The sequence below is a fragment of the Neofelis nebulosa genome, chromosome 8, assembly GCF_028018385.1.
Source record: "Neofelis nebulosa isolate mNeoNeb1 chromosome 8, mNeoNeb1.pri, whole genome shotgun sequence".
Lineage (NCBI taxonomy): Eukaryota > Metazoa > Chordata > Mammalia > Carnivora > Felidae > Neofelis > Neofelis nebulosa.
The window spans coordinates 74633702-74643916 of NC_080789.1; the positions used below are offsets into that span (position 1 = coordinate 74633702).

Consider the following 10215-nt stretch of genomic DNA (forward strand, 5'->3'; position numbering starts at 1 on the left):
CATTTTGCTCTTCTTGTGGGTATGGTCATCATTTACCTCAATTCCTTAACTTCCATACAGTTTTTATAAATGATTAACCTACTGGGTGTCTGGGTGGCTTAGTTGGTTAAGCATCTGAATCTTGGTTTCAGCCCAGGTCATGATCTCATGGTTTGTGGGTTTGAGCCCCACATCAGGCTGTGTGCTGACCGTGTGGAGCCTGCTTAGGATTCTCTCTCTCCCCTTCTCTCTCTGCCCCTTCCTTGCTCATGCTCTAAGTAAATAAATAAATAAATAAATAAATAAATAAATAAATAAAATTTTAAAAAGTAAAATAAACAATTAACCTACTACTTTCATTATGTTTCCATTTACATGTTAATTTTCCTAATTTTCTTACTCCTGATTATGCCCTTTCCTGTCTGTTGAAAGAATTCCCTTTAACATACCTTGTAAGGATGGTTTAGTGATAATGAATTTCTTTAACTTTTGTTTGTCTGAGAAACTTAATTGCAGGGTTTTTTGTTTTTCTCTTACCACTTTGAAAATATCATCGCCACTCCCTTCTGGCCTGCAAAGTTTCTGCTGATGGCTTTCTGAGGTTTCCTTTGTAGGTAACTATTTTTTTTTCTTTTGCTGCTTTAAAATTTTGTCTTTGTTACTACTTTTTGCTATCTTAATGATTATGTGTTTTGGTGTGGTACCCCTTGGGTTGACTGTATTGGGGTTGCTGTATATATCTGTATCTGGATTTCTGTTTCCTTTCTCAGATTTGGGAAACTTTCAGCTATTATTTCTTCAAGTTTTTCTGCCCCTTCTCTCTTTCTTCTCCTTCTGGGGTAACTATCATGTGCATGTTATTACACTTGATAGTACTTACTGAGTACCCTTAAACTATTCCCAAGGCTCATTATTCTGTGTTCTTTTTGCCATTCATCTCGGTTGCTTTGTATTACTCTGTGTTCCAGTTGTTGATTTGTTTTTCTGTCTCCTCTAATCTGCTATCGATTCACTTGACTATGCTTTTACTTTCAGGTATTGAGTACTTCATCTCTGATTTATTCCTTTTTATATTTGTTTGTTGAAGTTCTCACTAAGTGAAGGATCTCACAAGTCCCATGAATGTCTTTATGATGATTACTTTGGATTCTCTCTCAGGCATATTGCTCATCTCCATTTCATTTAGATCTTTTGCTATGGTTTTTCCTGCTCCTTCATTTGGGACATATTCCTCTGTCTCCTCACTTTATGTAACTCTCTGTGTCTGTTTTTATGCATTAGGAAAGTAGTTACATCTCCTAATCTTGAAAGTAGTGGATTTATGAAGAGGGTCTCGTAGTGCCCTGTAGTGCAATGTCACCTGTTCCCAGAAACTGTCACTTCAGGGTTGTCTTTTATGTGTTGTGCAATCCCTACTCTTGAGGTTGTGCCACATTTCCCTTCAGTCCAGTCATCTGCAATGGTGCCCCTTGCTTGTTGTGGCCAGGTTTCAGTCCCTGTGCTGTTAAGAGGCCAGTTTGGGCTGTCCTGGGCTTGAGTTGGGTTAGACCAGATTTTTGCCTGAACTGTGGCAGCTCCAAACTGCAGGGATCTCTCCCTGTATTATCACCTGAGAGGCTTTTTTAAGTGGTCAGGGCCTGTAGCCCAACAAGATGTCTGTCCCCAGTCCATCTGTTTGGGTTGCAGTGACCCTGAACTATGGGAATCCCTCTTTGTTCTGCCCCTTGTAATATTTTTGTTGGTAGGTGAAGTCAGCAGTGAGATCAGATATCTGCCCCATCTCCCTGCCCAACTTCTAGGACTGCAATGGGACTTGTCTGTGTGGTTATCTTCCCTTGTGCTGAAGAGTATCTTTGGAGTGGTGCTGACCACTGTTGGGTCTGCTTTGAATGCCAAGTTGGGCAGGTTGAATGGGGCTATCTGCTGGGAAACAGGGGGTTGGGGGCAGGACACATGGTGTTAGCAAAGTATGCACTTGTCTGCTTACAGGATGGAACCTGGAGCCACATTGGAGGGACTTCTACTAGTGAAGCAAATTGGACAGTGCAATCCACAGGAGAATACAAGGGTGGACATACAGTGTTAGCAAGCTAGGTTGCAAGTATTCTTACTGGTTCCTGTAGGTGTTCTAATATCCAGGCTAGGAAGTGTGGGAGATAAATGGTACCCACCAGCTCTTTTGTTCTTGGAGAAATCTCTTAAGGATCTCTGCCCCTCCAGCATACATTAAGAGGTTAGTAAATAAATACCCTTCTTGTGTACCCCAAGCACTTTCAAAATGCTGTTTCTATGCTCTAACTCAGCAGGGCTGTTTGTTGTGTTGTCTTTTTTTTTTTTTTTTAAGTTTATTTAATTATGTTGAGAGACAGAGAGAGTGAGTAGGGGAGGGGCAGAGAGAGAAAGAGAGAGAGAATCCCAAGCAGGCTCCATGCTGTCAGTGCAGAGCCTGATGCAGGACTTGAAATCGTGAACTGTGAGATCATGACTTGAGCCAAAACCAAGTCAAATGCTTAACCGACTGAGCCACCCAGGCATCCCTGTTGTCCAGTCTTTTTAAGGGCAGAGACTGTTTCCTATTGCCCTCCAGCTCTCCCAAAGCTGAGCTTATTGATGTTTAAACTTTCTTGTGGTAAGCCCTACTAATTGCAAAAACTTGCAAAGTTAAGTCCCTCTGGTTTTCAAGACCAAATGATATGGGGACTTATCTTCCCATTGCAGGTCCCCTGTGTCTGGGTGCCTGGTGTGGAGTCTGTTCCTCTCTCTTCCGCATACTTATGGCATCCCTCCCTTTTGTGGTTGGTCTCACAGGTTAGTTTGATTGTTGACTACATCTCTGCCCTTCCATCCATTTTCGATGTGGCCTCTTCTCTATGATGAACTGTGAAGAGTCTGTTCTGCCCAGACTCCACATGATTTTCTAGGTTAGTTACGCTGATGTGGGTGTTATCTACCTCTGTTCATGGTCCAAGGTGAGCTTAGGTTCTTCCTATTCTGCCATCTTCTCTGGAAGTTGGCTTTCTCGTGAAGATCTTGATCTCTTTGTCTCTCAGGACCAACATTTTTCAATTTTGTTAAGAAAGCCCTGACCTTTCCCTGGATGAAACACAAAGTAAAGTAAAAGCACTGGAATGACTGGTTAGAAATATAAATTAATTAATAACTTGAAAGGAGCCTGATTCCATTTCCCTTAAATCTCCAATGACAACACAGAGAAGCAGATGAAAATCACAATATTTCAATCTAATCATGTGGACCACCACGTGCTGGAATTGTGGAGCAAAGTCTGCCAATGGTAAATCTAGTACCAAAGGATTCATAGAAAATGATTCAAGTTTTGCCTCATAGATAGGAGTTATTTTATTTAATAATAAGAGAGACAGAGAGTGGGAATTAAAAAAAAACAAAACAGAATCTAGAAAGTGCTTAACATCTGCCCCTCAGTGTGTAAGATCAGAAGCCAAACTCTATTTCATACTGCTGCTCTGTGACACCACAGAGAAGAGTCAACCCCATCTCCTTCCCTGTTTGTTTCCAATATGTACCCTAAAGCAGAATCTCCCAGCAGGTAGGGGGGACTTGTGGTAGCTCCTTGATTTAAAGACATAGTTGGGGGGCAGGTAGGGGAAAATTATGGTATAAAAATTCTTCAAATACCCCATTAATGAAAAGTATCAACTAAACGGTGAGTTTAGGTTTGAAAACTGCCTCAGAAACCAATAGAAATATTTATTGAAAGCCAGCAAGAAACTGGAAATTAATATCTAAGTATATCCATCTGCATTTCAGCTAAAGATTTGGAAAGTTTACCAAGAGTGGGACCTTAACCATTTATTCTCTGGTCTTTTGACAAACACTGACTTAGGACTGAATCTCTTTCTGTAAGAATTAGCAAAACACACACAGAAAATACAGGACCTCTGGGAGAAAAGGGAATGAATTTTGCTGCAGAAGAAAGAGTGATAAGGAAATCCTGTGAGTTCAACAACATGGATAAACCTTGAGGGTATTATGTTACGAGAAATAAGTCAGACAAAGAAAGACAAATGCCATATGCTCTCACTTGTTTGTAGAATCTAAAACAAAAACAAAAACAAAAACCCACTCTCATAGATACAGAGAACAGACTGGTGGTTATGAGAGGCAGAAGTGAGGGGTGGAGGAAATGGGTGAAGTTGGTCAAAAGATACAATTTTCCAGTTATAAAATAAATAAGTTGTGGATATGTAATATACAGCATGGTGACTATAATTAACAACACTATATTTTGTATTTGAAAGTTGCTAAGAGACATCTTAAAGTCCTTATCGAAAGAAAAACAAATTTCTACATATGGATGGTGATGACTGTTAACTAGACATACTGTGGTGAGTATTTTGCAATACATATCTAATCATTACATAATACATATCTAATCTAATATCTAATCATTATCTTGTACACCTAAAACATAATGTTATATGCCAATTATATGTCAATAAAAAATGAATGTGTGACAACTAAAATGTTTAGAGAAAAAATTTCTAAAAATATAAGATTCTAGAGAATATTTCAATAAGCTGGTATTATCAACAAAGGACTCATGGCTTCTATGAAAAGAGAATCAGAGAAAAATAACAGAGAAACCAAAAAGCAACACTATGAGATGAAAAAGTAATAGAAAGAGAAGAAAGGGAAGGATGAACACATTAAGATGGAAAGGAAAAATGCCGAATTATGGAATGAATGTAACCTCCCCAAAATCATATGTTGGAGTAAAAAATCCAGTGTGGCTCTTTTGGAGATGGGGCCTCTAAGAAAGTAATTAATATTAACTGAGGTCATAAGCATGGGGCTCTAATCCAATAGAATTAATGTCCTTCTAAGAAGAAACATCGAAGCACTAGCTCCCACTCTCTGTTTGTGTACAGAAGAAAGGCCATGTGAGGACAGTGAGAAGGCTACCAGACAAAAGAGAGAGAACTCACCAGAAACACACCATGCTGGGTCCTTGACCTTGGACTTCTAGCCTCTAGAACTGTGAGACAACAAATTTCTGTTGTTTAAGCCACCAGTCTGTGGCATTTGAACTATGGAAGCTTGAGCAGACTAACATGCTGAGATTAGAATATTTCTATTTAGAAGGAAGCCCAAAATACAGTAACTAAATTAAAACCTGCACTAAAGGTTGGAAACAGCAGGATGTATACTGAAGAAAATGTAATCAGTGTAGAGTGTGTTTCTCACATTTCAGTGTACATGGGGGGTCACCTGAGGTTCTGATCAAGTGGGTCTGGGATCTGAGATTGTACACCTCCAACAAGCTCCACCACAGCTGGTCTGAACACACTGGTCTACACCACCGTGGCTGTTGACAAGTTCAGAAGGTTCTAGACATGACTGAGGAAACATATAGATGTTCATGTGTCTAAAAGAAAGATCAGTACAAATGCAACAACAGAATAATTAAAAGTACAATAGAAAGAAATGTTGCTGAGGTCCAGAGGGAACTGAGAGTTCAGAGAAAGGCACTACCATTTTATGTGCAAAATTCAGTGAAACATTTTGGTACCTCTTCCCCAAACTGAAGAAAAACAAAACGGAACAAAACAAACCCCCCTCAAAAAAATACAACTAACATAACCAAAGGGGTAAAAAAGGAAGAAGACGAGACAGATTTATATTTCTCACATTCATTTGTAATAGAGGAAAATGCAAACAATCTCAATGTCCAATAATAAACTGTTTTAAAATGGTGGTATGTTCATAGAGCAGAAACTATGCTACAGGTCAAGTTACATAGCAGAAATATAACCAATAATATTAAAAATGTTGACAATATGTTGTGAAGTGGAAAAGGAAAGTTGCAAAACAGCATATAATTCTGCTCCTATAAAATATGTGAATATATTCATTGAAAAAACTGTAAGGATAAAGGCCTGTTTCCTAATATGTGATTGCAGGTAACATTTATATCCTTTCTTGCTGGTATTGCCTAAATTCTCTATAGTGATGATAAAATAGGTCTAGAAAAAAATGTCTAGAAAATATAAATCACTGAGGCACCTGGGTGGCTCAGTGGGTTAAGCGTCCAACTCTTGGTTTTGGCTCAGGTCATGATCTCACAGTTTGTGAGTTCGAGCTCCACATTGGGCTCTGAGCTGACAGCATGGATCCTCCTGCCTGAGATTCTCTCTCTCTCTCTCTCTCTCTCTCTCTCTCTCTCTGCCCCTCCTCTGCTGTCACTGTCTCTCAAAATAAATGAACTTAAAACATTTTTTAAAAAAGAAAATATAAATCACTACTGATGTTATCACTGGGCACTTTATGTCCAATATCTTATTTCATATTTAACTATAAAGATCTAAATGGTTTTAGAAGGTAAATAGACATTGATTGTATTCAAGGAACATTAATTACTACTCATCTTCGGGAAAATTTTCAAGGCAACCAGGGACAGCATTGCTGTAACTTGACTTCTCTTGCTTGAGAAAATAATTTTCTTGTCCCATTTCTGATTTTCTATCTTAACAAAATTTCAAACATTCAAAAGAGAATAAATAAATGACATTGGAGATGGTTTTATGTTTTCTTAAAATTATTTTTCAAATCAAAATTCACTTCTGTAAAACTAAGAATAGATAGGATTCTCAATTCTACTATAAATGTCATGACAATTATATCTACTGAGCAACAGATTTTTAAAGTAAAAATGAGGGAGAATGGGTGCTAGAGCAGATGTATTTTTATGCCCAAGTGATGATAGAACCTGTGTTTTTTTTTTTAGTTAGAAGGAAAAAAAAAACGTACTATTTTGGAAATAGATTTTTTTTTTTTTTACTCTTTTTCCCTAAATGTACTTTGGTTTTACTTTCTATGGGCACTTCCTAAATCTAACTGCATATTCTGAATCAAAAGTTACAGAGATTTTCCCACATATATCCAATCTGCAAGTTCAATATGATTGCCTATCAAGCACAATGTAGTGGGGAAAACATTAGATTTGAACCACAAGTTGTGTGCTCATATCCCAGACATACTCCCAATTATAAATCTTGAGCAAGTTACTGGAAATTTCTTAAGTCTCCATTTTCTCACTTACACAATGAGATTAGTACCATCTACCTTACAAAATTGCTGGGGAGGGGCACCTGGCTAGTTCAGTCGGTTAAGACTCTGACTTGATTTCAGCTCACAGCTCGTGAGTTCCAGCCCCATGCAGGGCTCTGAGCTGACAGTGTGGAGCCTACTTAGGATTCTCTCTCCCCCCTTTGCCCCTCCCCTGAAATTTCTCTCTCTCTATGTCAAGAATAAATAAATAGGGGTGCCTGGGTGGCTCGGTCGGTTAAGTGTCCGACTTCGGCTCAGGTCATGATCTCACAGTCAGTGAGTTTGAGCCCCGCGTCGGGCTCTGTGCTGACAGCTCAGAGCCTGGAGCCTGTTTCAGATTCTGTGTCTCCCTCTCTTTCTGCCCCTCCCCTGTTCCTGCTCTGTCTCTCTCTGTCTCAAAAATAAGTAAAGGTTAAAAAAAAATTTTTTTTTAAAGAATAAATAAATAAACCTAAAAAAAAAGATTAAACTTGACAAAGCTTATTAAATAAGCATAAAGCATACTATACCTTTGTTTCCTTTTTATTTTTTTCCATCTTCCCTGAAATTTGGTTAAAGCAAATCTTGTTTCAAAGACCCAATATGTGTGTCTCTCTTCCTTGAAGCTAAGGCCATTTCTGGTAAGAGTATGCCCATCGAACTGTGTAATATAAGACGCATATTCTTGTTTTCAGTGGAGACCTTTGTAATTTGTGTCATTTCGCTCTTACCCAAATATTCTCCAACTGTAGATCTCAGACTGTGGCTCTGTCACATGGCATATATCTTCCATGCGCTCGCTGTGTGAGCCCACTTTATCACCCCTGTCCTATCCCTACTATGGGAAGGACCCGTATAATTAGAAAGTGGTTGCACAGTAACCACATTATCAAGCATCTCATTCCACTTCTGTCTTCTATCTCCAGACAACTAGTGGAGCATTTTTGGTGAATAGTCTTTAACCAGAACATTCAAAAGTAAAATTCCAGGTTGCTGATTCAGTTTTTTTTTTTTAAGTTATTTCCATTTTTATATTCACCAGGCTTGTGTGTGAAACAAGAACTGAAGTGCTCACAGATGAGGCAGCGATTAGCATCCAAACCTACCCCATGCCAAGCAAGAGCTGTTGTTGCTGAGATCCAAAGTTATCTAGGTGATCACTGACAAATAGCTTCCCCCAGAACATGAGAAATCTCCAACCACCTGCTCTTTCTTGGCTGGTGGAGTGAAACAGATTTCCTAGTCTACTGGCTCTGCTAAACTGTGAGTTCCAGGTGAGCCAAAGCCACTCTTCCAGCCATTGAAAGAAAAAAATGACCTCAGTCAGCAGGAGGACTCTCTCCTGCCAGAAGAAAGGAAAAGAGACTTGAGAAATCATTTAACCCAAGACCCTCACTGTACAGATCAGAATTCAGGTCAAGTGCTTCGCCTAAGTCATAAAGCAGTTATTTCATTGCAAAAACAGTATGAGCAAAAACCTCTCTGGCTAAATTAAAGATACTCCCAGGGAGGCATCATGATGTATGTAATGAGCAGAGTACTGGTATTGATTGAGACTCTCTTGGCTTGTATTTTAATTCTTCAATTATATATAAGCTACCAAGGAACCTTTAGCAACTTCAGTTTCCTTGATGCTATCTTACAGGGTCATTTTGAAGAGTGCGTGTGACAATTCACATAATAGTCATGTAATTGCAACAAGTAATTGTTATGTAATTGTACGTAAATTAAGTACATGATAGCAATTATTATTATTATTCAGTGGCCCAGGAAATGTAAACCTATCAGCTATCTACTGATATCTTCAAAAGAAGAGGACATCCTACAAGGAACTGTGAAGTCAAATAAATTTCCAAAATTTAAAGCTAAAGTTAAATAGTTGGTCTAGATCACCAACTATTCAGTCTTTTAAAAATTCTCTCTTCCTTATCTTTGGAATGACTATCCAAAGATTTCAGCAAATGCAAATGGCCCAGAAATGTAACCACATATAATATAGAGCTTAAAAAATAAAGGTTTTTATTTCCATCTAAAACTCTCATTTGAGCCTTTAAACCAGATTCTAGCTCTTTTATAGAAGAGGGAAAAAAAACAAACAAACATTTACAAAGTATGAGGAACTCTGCCTAATTTGAGCCTTGAGCCATGGTTTAAACATTCTTTTCAAGAAAAGCTTCCATGATTAATTATCACTAATTATATTTTTTTTTCTCTAGGAGATCAACAATGAACTAGATAACATTTGGGAGAGTTTATTTTTGGTTAGCCTATTAATCTTAGCCAGAATAATCAGGGGTTGGGAATATGAAAAGATTTCAGGAACTATTTCATCAGAGATCAGGATTTTCAAAAAGGAACAAGGCAGGGTTTTTCCCCCTCCCCCAAAATAACAAGCAAACAAACAAAATAACAACAAACAAAACAAACAAAAGACACAGGGGTGAGGTGAGGGTACCTATAGAGCTTATTCCTTTAAGTAGATTCTTTAAAAAAAACCATTTTGAGTATTACTCTTAGGCCTGGCCATGTTTATTGATATGACTATGGATTTGGGACACCTTTGGGGAGACCCATTCCTTCTTTAACTTCAAAAATCAGTAAATATGAGCATACAGTTTCAAGAAATCACAAGCTGTCATTTAGCTTACCTCCCTGGTACCAGGTATGTTTTCTCAAATGATTTCCTAGTGTCCTTTTACTACATACATAAAAACAGAAGCCATTGGAAGTGGCTTATTGTCTTGCAACTATGGAAGTTCCCTCAGGGAAAATCTGAAACAAGCCCCATACACAGGGGAGAAAGGGACCGAAGAAAGAGGCAGGCCACTCCAGATGGGTAGGTGGCAGTTTTAATAAGCAAGGAAATTTGCAAATAATGCTGGTCTTCTTCACCAAGCAGATCCCTGCATCCCCCCACCAAAACCATGAAAGTTTACACAGAGGCCTTACCTGGGCTCAGTCACGTGCATACGGTACAGAGGGTCTCAACAACACTTGGCTCTCTCACATCTGTGTTTTTCAAGTTTCTCCGAACTTGAGAAGAATGGGCAAGACATATACTTCAAGACAGGGGAAGGGTTAATACATAGCCTCTGATTGCTGGAGTTCAGCTCAGAGGTCAATCAGCAGCCATGTCCTCTGACGACCTCCTCCAACATGGCGGGATCAAGC

The 10215-nt window shown here is 38.7% G+C and overlaps 1 long non-coding RNA gene across 1 annotated transcript; it reads left to right on the forward strand.

The window, feature by feature from the left end:
* Window positions 1-1737: 1737 nt before the first annotated feature.
* On the forward strand, window positions 1738-9079 carry LOC131519759 (uncharacterized). The gene is made up of 4 exons (XR_009265778.1): window positions 1738-2212; window positions 2788-2948; window positions 4257-4343; window positions 8087-9079. It is a non-coding gene; the product is annotated as an uncharacterized LOC131519759 (long non-coding RNA).
* The last annotated feature ends 1136 nt before the right edge of the window (window positions 9080-10215 follow it).